Source organism: Sesamum indicum, linkage group LG13 (genome assembly GCF_026168435.1).
Source record: "Sesamum indicum cultivar Baizhima isolate 11 linkage group LG13, ASM2616843v1, whole genome shotgun sequence".
NCBI lineage: Eukaryota > Viridiplantae > Streptophyta > Magnoliopsida > Lamiales > Pedaliaceae > Sesamum > Sesamum indicum.
Window position 1 is genome coordinate 2,844,619 of NC_142669.1, and position 13,244 is coordinate 2,857,862.

The window sequence follows — 13,244 nt, forward strand, 5'->3', positions numbered from 1 at the left end:
TTGTTAAATGAATGTTCATGCTATTTTCAGTGCTTTAGTTACAAACATCTGATTTATGAATGATTCGGCCGGTTGTTCATTATCAAGAAGGTTTGCTTAGCTAATTGAACTTTATAAATTCGTATAATTGTTTATTTAGTTCAATGCTTAGTAGAAACGTAGCATGATTAATTATGTCATAGTAATTAGTTATGTTGTGTTGAACGAATGATCTAGTTTAAACGAATTATCCTCGTACGAGTTTGTTGATTAGAATCAGGCCTTTCTAATTCTTAATGCTGTTAATAGATTAAATCTTGCGCTATTAATTAGGGATCTAGCCAACTGTCGTACCTTGACTGACAAAAAGGTAAGAAAATGTAAGGTGTTAGGTCGTACCAGCACCATAACTGGTTTATTTGTTTATACATGTGCTATTTTTGAATCAATGATCAACTAGCAAGAATCAAGCATGATCCTAGCCTTAACTGGAAAATCTCTCTCTCGTATCTTCGTCAACTAATTTCAATTGTTTTCAAGTTTATTTAGTTTTGAATTATTTCTTTTTATCATCAACCTCCCCCCATTATTTTCTTTTTCTTGAAGAAATCAACTTAAAACTAGCCCCTGTGGAATCGACCCTACTCCCACTTTCACAAGTATTATAGGAATTATTTTAGGTAATCTCGACACCTACCAAACTGTTAATGCTAAGGTTTTCTCGTACAGGTAAATTGGAATATGATCCCGAAATCGAGAAGACCGCACGAAGACTTCGTTGGGAGACTAAGCAACAATCGGAAGGAACATCTGCTCCCTACAAAGATAGAAAAGACATAACCTTGGAATTGGAGGAGTCCTCAAGCAAATCCGGAGAAGAAATAATCGCTTTGATTCCTAGAAGATCAATCAAGGATATGACATCGTCCGATGTGAACCAACAGCCACTGTGTATTGAGTACCTAAACTTGGAGGTAAACTTTGAACTGAAATCTAGATTGATTCATTTACTTCCCACCTTCCGTGGTCTCGCAGGTGAAGATCCACACAAGCATCTGAAGAAATTCCATGTGGTATGCTCCGGAATGTGACCATAAGGCATAAGCGAGGAACAAGTCAAACTGAGAGCATTCCCTTTCTCTCTTGCGGATCAAGCGAAGGATTGGCTGTACTTTCTACCTTCATGATCCATTACAACATGGAATGATCTCAAGAGGAAAGTTTCTTGAGAAATATTTCCCTATCTCAAGAGCCACAACGATCCGGAAGGAGATCAGTAGGATTCATCAATTCGCAGGAGAGTCTTCTCGAATATTAGGGAAGATTCAATCAACTAGTGAAAAGTTGCCTCCATCATCAGATCCCAGACCACCTATTGATCCAATACTTCTACAAAGGTCTATCAAGCATGGATAAAAAATTGATAGACGCGACAAGTGGAGGAGCACTGTTAAAAACACCTACCGAAGCACGTAACAGTTTGGGGTTAGATACGACGGTCCAACAAGGAGAAGTAATGAGGTAAGTAATCTTGAAGATCGTTTAAATAAAATCACATCCCTTGTTGAAAAGTTGTTGTAGACAAACATCAACAAGTCAAAGCATGTGATACTTGCGCTTTAACGGGGCATGGCACCAACATGTGCCCAACTCTTCAAGAGTCAACCACCGAGCATGCCGATGTCGTAGGAGGATTCACTGGACAACAACAGAGAAGATATGATCCCTTCTTCAACACATACAACCTCGGATGGAGGGATCATCCGAATCTGAGTTACGGTAACCAACACCAAAATTTTCAAAAACCCCAATACAGGCCACCACCTCCCCAACCTAATCCACACCTAGTCCATCTCTCAAAGACATGAATAAAGCACTAGTGACCAATACACAACAATTCCAACAACAGACCTAGACTAGCATTTAAAATCTAGAATCTCAAATCAGCCAACTGGCATCGTCTGTTAGCAAACTAGAATCTCAAGGTAAGCTACCTTCTCAATCTGTCATTAACCCTAGACAAATGCTAGTGCTACTGTGCTTCGTAGTGGAAAGGAATTGCAGGAAAATGTGAATGAAGATGGCACTAAACGTGGGCACGCTGTGAAAAGAAAGCCGAAAAAAGAAATCGAGGTCCAACAAGAAGAAGCTAAATCCGAAGAGGACCATCCGAAGCCTTTGTAACTAGACCGCCCTTCCCAGAAAGATTCACTAAAGCAAAGAAGGAAGAGGAAGGAAAAGAGATTTTTGAGACGTTTCGCAAATTGGAGATAAACATCCCTTTACTCGATGCCATCAAGCAAATACCCTGTTATGCGAAATTCCTCAAATAATTGTGCACTAGCAAAGAAAAACTCAAAGGCAATGAATGGGTAAGTATGGGGGAGAATGTTTCTGCAATTCTCCAACGGAAACTAGCCCCAAAATGCAAGGATCTAGGTACGTTTTCTATACCTTGTAAAATTGGTGTGATTGGAATAAAGAGGGCAATGTGTGACCTTGGAGCTTCTATAAATGTTATGCCCCTCACCATTTTTGAGTCCTTCAATGTTGGTCCCTTAAAGGAAACAGAGGTAGTCATCCAACTTGCAGAACGCTCTGTAGTCTACCCGGAAGGAGTCTTCTAAGATGTTCTAGTACAGGTAAATGAATTAGCATTTCTCGCCGAGTTTTACGTGTTGGATATGAGGGAGGACAACTGCCCCAATTCCACATCAATCCTGCTAGGAAGACCGTTCCTCAAGACAGCTAGAACAAAAATTAATGTGCATAGTGGAAGTCTCACCATTGAATTCGACGGTGAAATCATAAGATTCAACATTTATGAATCCATGAGGTATCCGACTGATTTACCTACCGCTCTTCTTGAGATATCTTTGATCCTCTTGTGCAGGATTCCACAACAATTAACGATGAGGACCATGTGAAGTACGCATTGAAAGAAAGCCTCACGTTAGAGAAAGCAAAAATTTTGGAAGAAAACATGATCATAGATCCGAACATCGGTGACACCGTCCATGAACTCGGAGCTCATGAAACTTTACCTCCCAATGTTGCTTTCATTGAATTACCTTATTCTCACACCAAAATTGTTCCCTCTATATTGCAGGCGCCCACATTGGAATTGAAGGAGTTGACAAACACCTTAAGTATGCCATCTTGGGGGAGAACAAAATATTACCGATAATAATTTCAAGCAAGCTCACTAATCTTGAGGAAGAAAAACTGATCCGAGTGCTTTGCGAGTTTCGAGAAGCCATTGGGTGGACTATCGCCTACATTAAAGGTTTAATTCCTTCGACTTGCATGAATAGAATACTATAAGAGGAAGGCACTAAACCTTCGAGGGAAACCCAACGCCGACTGAACCCTTTGATGATGGAATTGGTAAAGAAGGAGATCTTGAAACTCCTCGATGCAGGTATGATATTTCCAATTTCTGATAGCGAATGGGTAAGTCCGACTCAAGTAAAGCCTAAGAAAACAGGTATCACTGTAGTCGAAAATTATGTTGGAAACTTAGTACCTACACGTGTTCAAAATGGGTAGCGAGTTTGTATTGACTATAGAAAGCTTAATGCCGCCACTAGGAAAGATCATTTTCCACTCTCATTTATAGATCAAATGGTAGAGAGGTTAGCATGTTGATCTCATATGGATATTCAGGTTTCCATCAAATTCCAGTGGCGCTGGAAGATCAAGATAAAGCAACATTCACATGCCCATTCAGAAGTTTCGTCTATAGAAGAATGCCCTTTGGTCTATGCAACGCACCCGCTACCTTCCAAAGATGTATGATTAGAAAAATTTATTGAACAATTTATTGAAGTTCTCATGGACGATTTTACTGTTTATGGAAACTCATTTGAAGATTGTTTGGAAAAATTGATTAAAGTACTTGAAAGGTGCATAGAAAAAAACCTCGTTCTAAATTATGAAAAAGTGCTATTTCATGGTAGATCAAGGTCTAATTCTAGGGCATATCGTGTCTTCTAGGGGGATAGAAGTAGATAGGTCTAAAGTAGATGTCATAAAATCCTTGCCTTACCCCGCCAGTGTGCGGGAGATTCATTCTTTTCTTGGACATGCAGGGTTCGATGATTTATAAAGGACTTCTTGAAGATCGCTCAACCATTGTGTGCGCTGCTGTAGAAAGACTAAAATTTTGAGTTTGATGAGGCTTGTGCGAAAACCTTTGACAAGTTAAAGGACTCCCTAACATCAGCACCAATGATTCGTCCCCCTGACTGGAACCATCCTTTTGAGATAATGTGTGACGCCAGTAATCACGCCATCGGGGCTGTCCTAGGCCAAAAGATAGAAAAAGATCTGCACGTGATATACTATGCCTCACAGATGTTGGACAGCGCTCAAAGAAACTACACAAGAACGGAAAAGAACTTTTGGCTGTTGTTTTTTGCTTTAGAAAAATTTCGCCATTATTTACTTGGAACTAAAGTTGTTGTGTATTTTGATCATGCAACATTAAGATACCTGTTGTCAAAGAAAGATGCAAAACCACGACTGATAAGATGGATACTGCTGCTGCAAGAATTTAATCTAACGATTAAAGACAAGAAAGGAGCGGAAAACCTCGTGGCAGACCATCTTAGTCGATTGGTCACTGACGAAAACCCACCACCTCTGTATGAGGAGTTCCCGAACGAACATCTTCACACCATTCAAGGAATCACCCCATGGTACACTGATATAATCAATTTCTTAGCTACCGGAATTCTGTCACGGGATTTGACTAGAGCAAGGAAAGACAATCAAAAGCGACGCCAAACACTATGTGTGGGATGAACTTTACTTATGGAAATTTTGTTCGGATCAAATCATTTGAAGGTGCGTGCCTGAAACTGAAATCCCCTCCATTCTTGAGTTTTGTCATTGATATGCATTTGGAGGTCATTTTAGGCATAAAAGACAGCACGAAAAGTGCTAGAATGCGGCTTGTTTTGGCCAAGTATGTTCAAAGATGCATATCTATTTTGTAAATCATGTGAAAATTGCCAAAAAGCAGGGAACCTTGGCCATCGTGATCAAATGCCCCTTTTCCCGATACTTGTGGGGTGAAGTATTTGATGTGTGGGGAATCGACTTTATGGGACCCTTCCCATCTTCTTTTGGCAAGACTTACATCATCTTAGGAGTAGATTATGTGTCCAAATGGGTAGAAGCAAAGGCCACTCGAGCCGATGATGCTAAAACTGTTGTGGAATTTGTCAAGGCTAATATTTTCTCTAGGTTTGGTATGCCAAGAGCAATCATAAGCGACCGAGGGACACATTTTTGCAATAAGGTGGTCGAGGCATTGTTCAAGAAATATAATACCACGAATCTCGACATGAATGGTCAAGAGGAAGTCTCCAATCGAGAGATCAAATCCGTACTCGAGAAAATGGTGAATCCTAACCAAAAGGATTAGAGTATATGCTTGGATGATGTTTTGGGCTTATTGTACAGCGAACAAGACCCCATAGGTATGTCTCCATATCGTTTGGTTTATGGTAAATCTTGTCACCTTCCTGTCGAACTTGAGCATAGGGCATATAGGGCAATCAAGCAATTCAATTTGGCAATGGATGAAGCGGGAGGGCAAAGAATGTTGCAAATACAAGAACTCGAGGAATTACGGAATGATGCTTATGAGAATTCAAAAATCTACAAGAAAACAGCCAAAGCATTCCATTATCGCACCATTTCTTGGAAAGAATTCGTTGTTGGGCAAAAAGTTCTCCTCTTTCATTCTAAGCACAAGTTGTTTCCAGGTAAGTTGCGTTCTTGATGGATAGGACCTTTTGTTGTTACTAACATTTTCCCTCATGGCGCAGTCGAAATAAAGAGTCACACAACTCATAAGGTGTTCAAGGTGAATGGACATCGGCTCAAGCCTATCGACGAGGATTTTCAAGCACCAACAATTGAGAAAATTCAACTTGTGGAGCCCACCTTCACCTAAATACACCTCTCTCAGTCTAGCCAAAGACGTTAAAGAAAGGCGCACCCATGAAATTTCTATCCTTTTCTTTTCTCTTTCATTTGATTTTAGTTTTAGTGTTTTTATTCAAGTTTTGCGATGGGTGCCCATGCTTAATAAAGCATCCAAATCTGTTTAGAAGGCCAAACCGGACAGATTTGCTGATTTCATTAAGTGTGCCCACGCTTAAAGGGTCTTCCTAATCTGTTTAGCTCACTTCACCAAAACAGATTTGAAGATCCCATTAAGCGTGCCCACGCTTAGTTGAACTTTGTAGGCTGTTAATCACTTCACCAACTTTCATTTACTATCCTTTTTTATTTATTTATAATAAAAAGAATAAAAAGATCGAAAAAATCATTAAAAAAGGAAAATATGTCAAAATCTTTCAGCTATTTTGACCAAGATTTTCTCACTTTTTCTCTCAGCTCCTCAACAACAACTTTAAATCTGCCAAGATCTCTCTCTCGCTCGACTTCGCCGTCCCAACTCCGACCAGCCACCAGTTACCGTCAACTCCATGCCAGAGATCTGCCACCACTGCCTCATATCCGTCATTGCGCCGCCGTCTCCCGTATCCCAAAGCCGGCTACTGTTACTCGTTCCCACGCATCATGCAACCCAGCCACTATTCCACTTCGCTGAGCACGACCCAGGTTTGCCGTTCGCCAGTCGCCGCCGCTCTCACACCGTCGTATCATCCAGCCTAGCGCCGCTGTCTTCTGTTTCTCGCCTCCCACGCGACGCACAATCACCAATTCACCCCCTTCATCTCTCAGTCCGCCGTTCTCTCTACATCCAAGCCACCGTCACATTTTTTCCCCTGTCGTCGTCGTCAGTCCAAACAACCTCAATTTCTCTCTCGCCAGACAACAGTCCAGCCTCATCGTCGCTGCTTCACCATCACCCTTTGTCTCTGAAACCACCGTTGCTCTCCGTAGCTGTTTCTTTAGCCGAAACCCATCTCCGTCGTCACTGACTCACTTGCTGCACTTTCGTTCGCGACGCCACCAAACCCATCTCCAACCTCACAGTCTCTGTTCCACTCCTCCGCCGTCGTCGCTGTTTGTTCCAAAGTTATCTCTGTGGTGCACGGTTTTTCTCCTCTTTCTATCTATATCGTCTTCTTTTTTTTTCCTTTTAATTCTACTTGTTTTATTTTCTCCTCAGTTAATTTAGGATGAGTAGCCAAAAAAGAAGCCGAGAAGAAGGGTCCTCTTCCAGATTGGGACCCCGTTCCCGTGGCACACGCTGCGCAAGCGTATTTCCACCATCATCAAAAGATTGGCGGGAACCTCAGATTCACTACCCTTACGGAAATATACACTACTCAACACTCGTAATATTCTGCCAAAATAGTGCACAATGATACTTTATGTAGTTTGCATGCTATTGAGAGTAGTAAGTTGCTGATTGAGAATATTGATTGGCAATGTTTCTTTAATTGCACTGAGCATGCTTATATTGAACTCACGAGAGAATTCTACACGACCTATGAATTTACTACTCCATCATCACTCACGTTAGACACGCTAGGAGTAGTTAAATTTCATTTGATGCGACGTCACTTTTCTATGTCTTTAATTGAGTTCAATACAGCACTGGGTTTTACAACTACTGTACATGCACATACTCACAAGTACATTAATTCTTTATGTGATTACCATGAGGATTTTAATCCTATCAAAAAATTGCGTAAACTGTCTACTAATCCACTTGCCTATCATCCCAGTAGATCGAAAAGCCATTACTCGAAAAACCCAGTGCTCAAGTATGTTCACCGTTTCCTAGCTTTAAATTTTTCAGTCGTAGAGATACATCTGGAATTTGCTCTAAAGCTAAATTATTTTTTTTGTGGTGTATGTTACACGGAATTAAAGTTAATCTTGGATTTTGGCTGGCTACGTAATTTCAATCATCTCTTAACCGAAATCGTACTTTAATTCTTGGTTTGTACATTACTTTAATTGCAATAAATCTTGGTGTTGTTCGCCCTTCTCTCCATAACCTCCATATTGCTTGTGAAGTGGAACCATTGGACATGGCTAGTTTAGCACGGATGGGCCTTGTCGCTAGGAATGCTAGTCTTTTTCAGTTTGTGGATGCAGGACGACCGCCCACCGGAGATACGCCCTCCACTTCAAGACCACCTCACAGCAATGACCCATACGAGGACGTAGACACCAAGAAGGAAGAAAGCGATGATGGAGATGATGAGGATGAGAATGAAGAAACTGATGAGGATGAGGATGAAGAATATGATGAGGAAGGAGAAGCAAACAAGGAAGCAACAGAGCAACGGGAGGAAACCAACACGGCTAAACCACAACCGCCACCGAATCCACAACAAACAACCTTGGATGACATAGCTCGAAAAATCGCTCGCATTGAAACCAATTTGATGCGCTTGTTTGAACACATCGGGCTAACACCAAGGCAACCACCCACACCATGAGCTCTTCATAGCATGCACTCAGGGATGTTTCCTTAAACTCTCTCATATTATTTTTTTCTTGAGATGCATGTCATGGTCCACATTGAGGGCAATGTGGATTTTAAGTGTGGGGGTATTTTTGTTGAGCATGCTTGTTGAATTGGGTGTTGTTGGTTGCTTGTTGAAAATCATGGTTGTTCTCGTTGGTCGTTGAACGTGGTTGTTGAAATTGCTTGAAAAGAAATTTTTGTGCTTGATTCTTGAAGGAAATGTGCTTGATCAAAACTTTTGAGGAATGAGCCTAGTGGAAATTTTTCCTTTTCTTTTTCACGTGGAATTTTTTTTTTGGCAAATTTGTGGAAAACTTTGGCATGATAAAACCCTTTCAATTTTGGACGACTCTTGACTTGATGGTGTTATGTTTATTGTTTGAGGATAATTCACAAGTTGAAAACTTATTTTTATTAAAATAACTTGAGTTAAAATCTTTTGATATAGGATTAGTGGACTAAAACATACCTCGTAAGATTTTGAGCTTGATATATCCAAAAAAAAAAAAATAAATTCATTATTTCTTGAGAGAATAACACTTCTATGGTTTGTCTTCCTAGAACTTGCCTTGAACTACATCGAGGTCAGAGAAATGTGTATTTATTTGAATATGATAAAGGCATTAGAAACTACTTTTGGCCTTTCTTAACCACCAAACACATTTCAACTTTAGAGAACCCCTTTCAGCTTTTTTGACCTATTTTGTTGAATAACCCATCATATGCGTACCTATCCTATCGTTTGTTTAAAACATTGATTTTGACCCTTTCAAGAACTATTAGAGCATCAAGGGAAATGGGTATATGTTAAAAAAGAATAAGTTCTCAAAATAGGGGATTGACGTTTGTGATTTATGTGCTTAAAAGATATATCTTGAAATGAGTGGAGGGGTTCCAAAATTGTGTTCTTCTTTACTTTGTGGGAGCCGATATCAATTTTCTTGTTCTATGCCTATCACGAAAAAAAAAATGGAGAGGAGAAAAAGAAAAAGAAAAAAAAAGGGGAAAACCCAAGTGACAAAAAAGAGAAAAAAAAAGAAAGCAATTTTCTTGCCACCCAAAAAAAAAAAAAGAAAAATAGAAAAGAAAAAGAGAAGAAAAAAAAAGTATGATCTCTCCAAAAGAAATAAGAAAGGCATAGTTCAAGGAATTGTCGAAAAATCTTGAAGGTAGATGAGTAAACTTTGAGAGCTTCGTATTATTGTTCACTCATTTTTTTGGTACTTTAATTAGTTTCTTGGAATTTAACCTCGTTATACTTTTATCCTACCCCAAACCAAAGTCCTACTACAACCAAAATCAAAGACCTTTTGAACCATGTATGTGCATATTTCAAAGTGGTGGAGATGTGGTGTATAGGCAAGTCTATGGTGAAATATTATCGTAGTAAGTGTCGGGAGATACACTTGATCCATATATACACTTGAGAGAATGGAAAGCAAAGAGAAAACTAGTTCACTAGTTTTATACAATTAGTTTTGATAATAGTCATTACGTGAAAACTTGTTTGATACATGTTGAATTATCTTTTTCACAAAGTAGGTCATTTACTTTGCACATGATTACAATTTGCCTTGAGTAGTTTGAAATTTGGAGCGAGTTTTTGAATGCATCTTGATTTTGCTTGAGGACAAGCAAAAAGGTAAGTTGGGTGTATTTGATAACTCCGCAAATTGTCATGATTTTATAGTGATTTAATCTTCTTTTTAAGCCAAAACATTCCTAATCATATGATTTTATTGCATATTTAGCTAAAAAGGGAAGTTATGAGATAAAGATGATAAAAATCAAGCTAAAATCGGAATTGAAGGCATCAAAAAGGTAAAAGAAGATTACAAGGCAATTTATGTGGGATTGATTGAACGTGCCCACGCTTAGTGATTTGGTCAACACGGATGAAGAAAGAAAATGGGTGATTTTCACAAGAGAAAAAAGAGGAATGATTTGATTAGATTTGGAAAGGATTCCTTAAAACATGTTATTTGTGATTTATTTACCTTTTTAGAATTAATTATGTACTTATCCCCCCTACGTCTAGATTCGTAGGAGACTTTTATTATAAATAGGGGGGGTCTCTACATTTTGAGGTTGTTCGTTGAAACTCGATAGAATACTTTATTTTCATTAGCTTATTTCACCATCTCTCTTTTAGTTTTAATTTATAATTGGAGTTAACAGAATTCCACTTTTTAGTGTGTTCTTCCATTAACATGTCCGACTAAATTCCTTATTTTCTGGTTAAGGTATGGTGATTGCTTGATTTGTAATATGCTGTGAGATCTAATCTGTTCCTTTTACACTTATTAAATGAATATTCATGTTATTCTCTGTGCTTTAGTTACAAACATCTTATTTATGAATGATTCGGCCAGTTGTTCATTATCAAGAAGGTTTGCTTAGCTAATTGGACTTTATAAATTCGTGTAATTGTTTATTTAGTTCAATGCTTAGTAGCAACGTAGCATGATTAATTATATCATAATAATTAGTTATGTTATATGGAAAGCATGATCGAGTTTAAACGAATTATCCTCGTAGGAGTTTGTTGATTAGAATCAGGCCTTTTTAACTCTTAATGTTGTTAATGGATTAAATCTTGTGGACGTTCCCAGGGTTGTCTGTTAATTAGGGATTTAGCCAACGATCGTACCTTGGCTGACGAAAAGGTAAGGAAAGGTAAGGTGTTAGGTCGTACCAGCACCATAACTGATTTATTTGTTTATACATGTGCTATTTTTGCATCAATGATCAACTCGCAAGAATCAAGTATGATCCTAGCCTTAACCGAAAAATCTCTCTCTCGTATCTTCCTCAGCTAATTTCAATTGTTTTCTAGTTTATTTAGTTTTCAATTATTTCTTTTATCATCAATATTCCCCCATTATTTTCTTTTTCTTAAAGAAACAACTTAAAACCAGTCCCTGTGGAATCGATCCTACTCCCACTTTCATAGGTGTTGTAGGAATTATTTTTGATGATCTCGACACCCACCAGGGTCTATGATTTTATATGAATAAGCATGATAACGTGATTTTTTTATTGCTATTGAAGCATGTTGTTTATTTTGCTTATTCTTGGATAATTATATGAGAAAATTTACTTGTTTAATTTTTGTAATTTTGGGATGATTTAAGTATTTTAAAAAAATTGGAGTGTTTGTTAAAATGCTTAGTTTTGCTTTGAGTTTATGTTGTAGAAATACAAAATAAAATTGGTATTGTAGCGGTGCACGACGTGCGGGTGACCGAGAGCCTGCGCGCAGCCTGGCCAGCGCGTGCTGGAAAGCAGTGCGCGGGCGTGGGCGCACACTACGCAGATCCTGCGTGAGGCGATCTGCGCACAGGCAGTGCGGTCGCTGGGCTGCTGTTGTGACTGACGACGGACTGCTAGGTCGTTTGTTGCAGTTTCTTTCAAAAAATTAGATTTTCTGATTTCTACATATTTTCTTAAAGATATTTATTTTGGATAAAATTGGATTTTTTATAGAATTAAATTGCTTTAATTAATTTGTTTTGTTTGTTTGCATCGGATCTATGGACTTTGTCAACTTTTTAAATTTCAGATTTTAAGCTTTTTGGTTTCAGCATAAAATGTTAGAATAGGTGACCTGAAAGCCAATTGGATTACCATGCTTGTAATCTATTCTGATGACAACTCAATTTGTATAATATTATTAAGTGAATAAAATGAGTATTTGCTATTGGCATTTCATTTGTTGTGCTTATTACATTTATGTTTGAGTTTTTGTCAAGCATCACAACAAAGCCCACAGACCACCTTGAACAACCGTGCAACAGTTGGACTGCGCATTGGATGGCGATCATGAAACCAATTATTTAGGGTTGAGTCTGAAACGTTTCAATTCGAGGACCACGAAAATGGGCATCGAAGTGTCCTATGGAAACTTGCATTAAGAGTCTCATACATTTGATGAGTACCGTGTTTAATCAGCGATAGAAGTTGGACGTCTATGCGATCTTAATGGGTCGATTGAGTAGGTGTCGAATCGACTGAACTGACTCGCGGGTATCGTCATATGAAAGGCTTAGAGGCTTGCTCGGCATGACTTGAGTCCCCAACTCCGATAGTATAGGAGTAGTCTTTAGACTTGAGGAATCACGGCAGTCACGTGCATGCGATGACTGTATCTTAGATTTGTGCGAGAGGTGATCGTGTCTCAGACATGATCATTTATGTCTTGTCTAGTGCATTCAAAATATGTAGCAAGAACAGTGAGTTGAGAGAAGAGGATCCGTCCCCTGTCAAAACGTGACAGAGGTATCTCTTATGCACTTGGAGATGCATCTACGCTCTATAAAGCTATGCCACAATTATTGGTGGAATAGGAAGAGGAGCTTCCTATGTCGAACAATTTGGCATAACGCAATCTCAAGTATTAAGCATGGACGCCTAGTCCAGGATGAGAACCGATGCTCAATTCCATGCCCTAGACTAAAGCGAGGAGGTTGTAGATTGAAGAGCCATACCCGTATGGACTCGAGAGCCATACCCGTATGGACTCGAGAGCCTAAAAGTTCACAAAAATTTTCGCCTAGTCGTTTGTGCCATGGACCATTGCTAGACGGTCACTCATGGTGAGAGGCTTTCTTGATCAAGGGTTGATAAAGAATTATTAACTATATTGAATTTAATTAATAATAATGTTGGACACTAGCCCAAGTGTAGTTGAAAGGTGAACCTAAAGAGTCACACATAAATCACCGAGAAGAGGCGAGGAATCAATTGGGAATTAATTCCATAAGTAATTCGATTACTTATATATGAGAGGGATCCATTG

The 13,244-nt window shown here is 39.0% G+C and overlaps 1 pseudogene; it reads left to right on the plus strand.

Moving 5' to 3' along the window:
• The first annotated feature begins 686 nt into the window (after nt 1–686).
• On the plus strand, nt 687–5,944 carry LOC105162788 (uncharacterized; annotated as a pseudogene).
• The last annotated feature ends 7,300 nt before the right edge of the window (nt 5,945–13,244 follow it).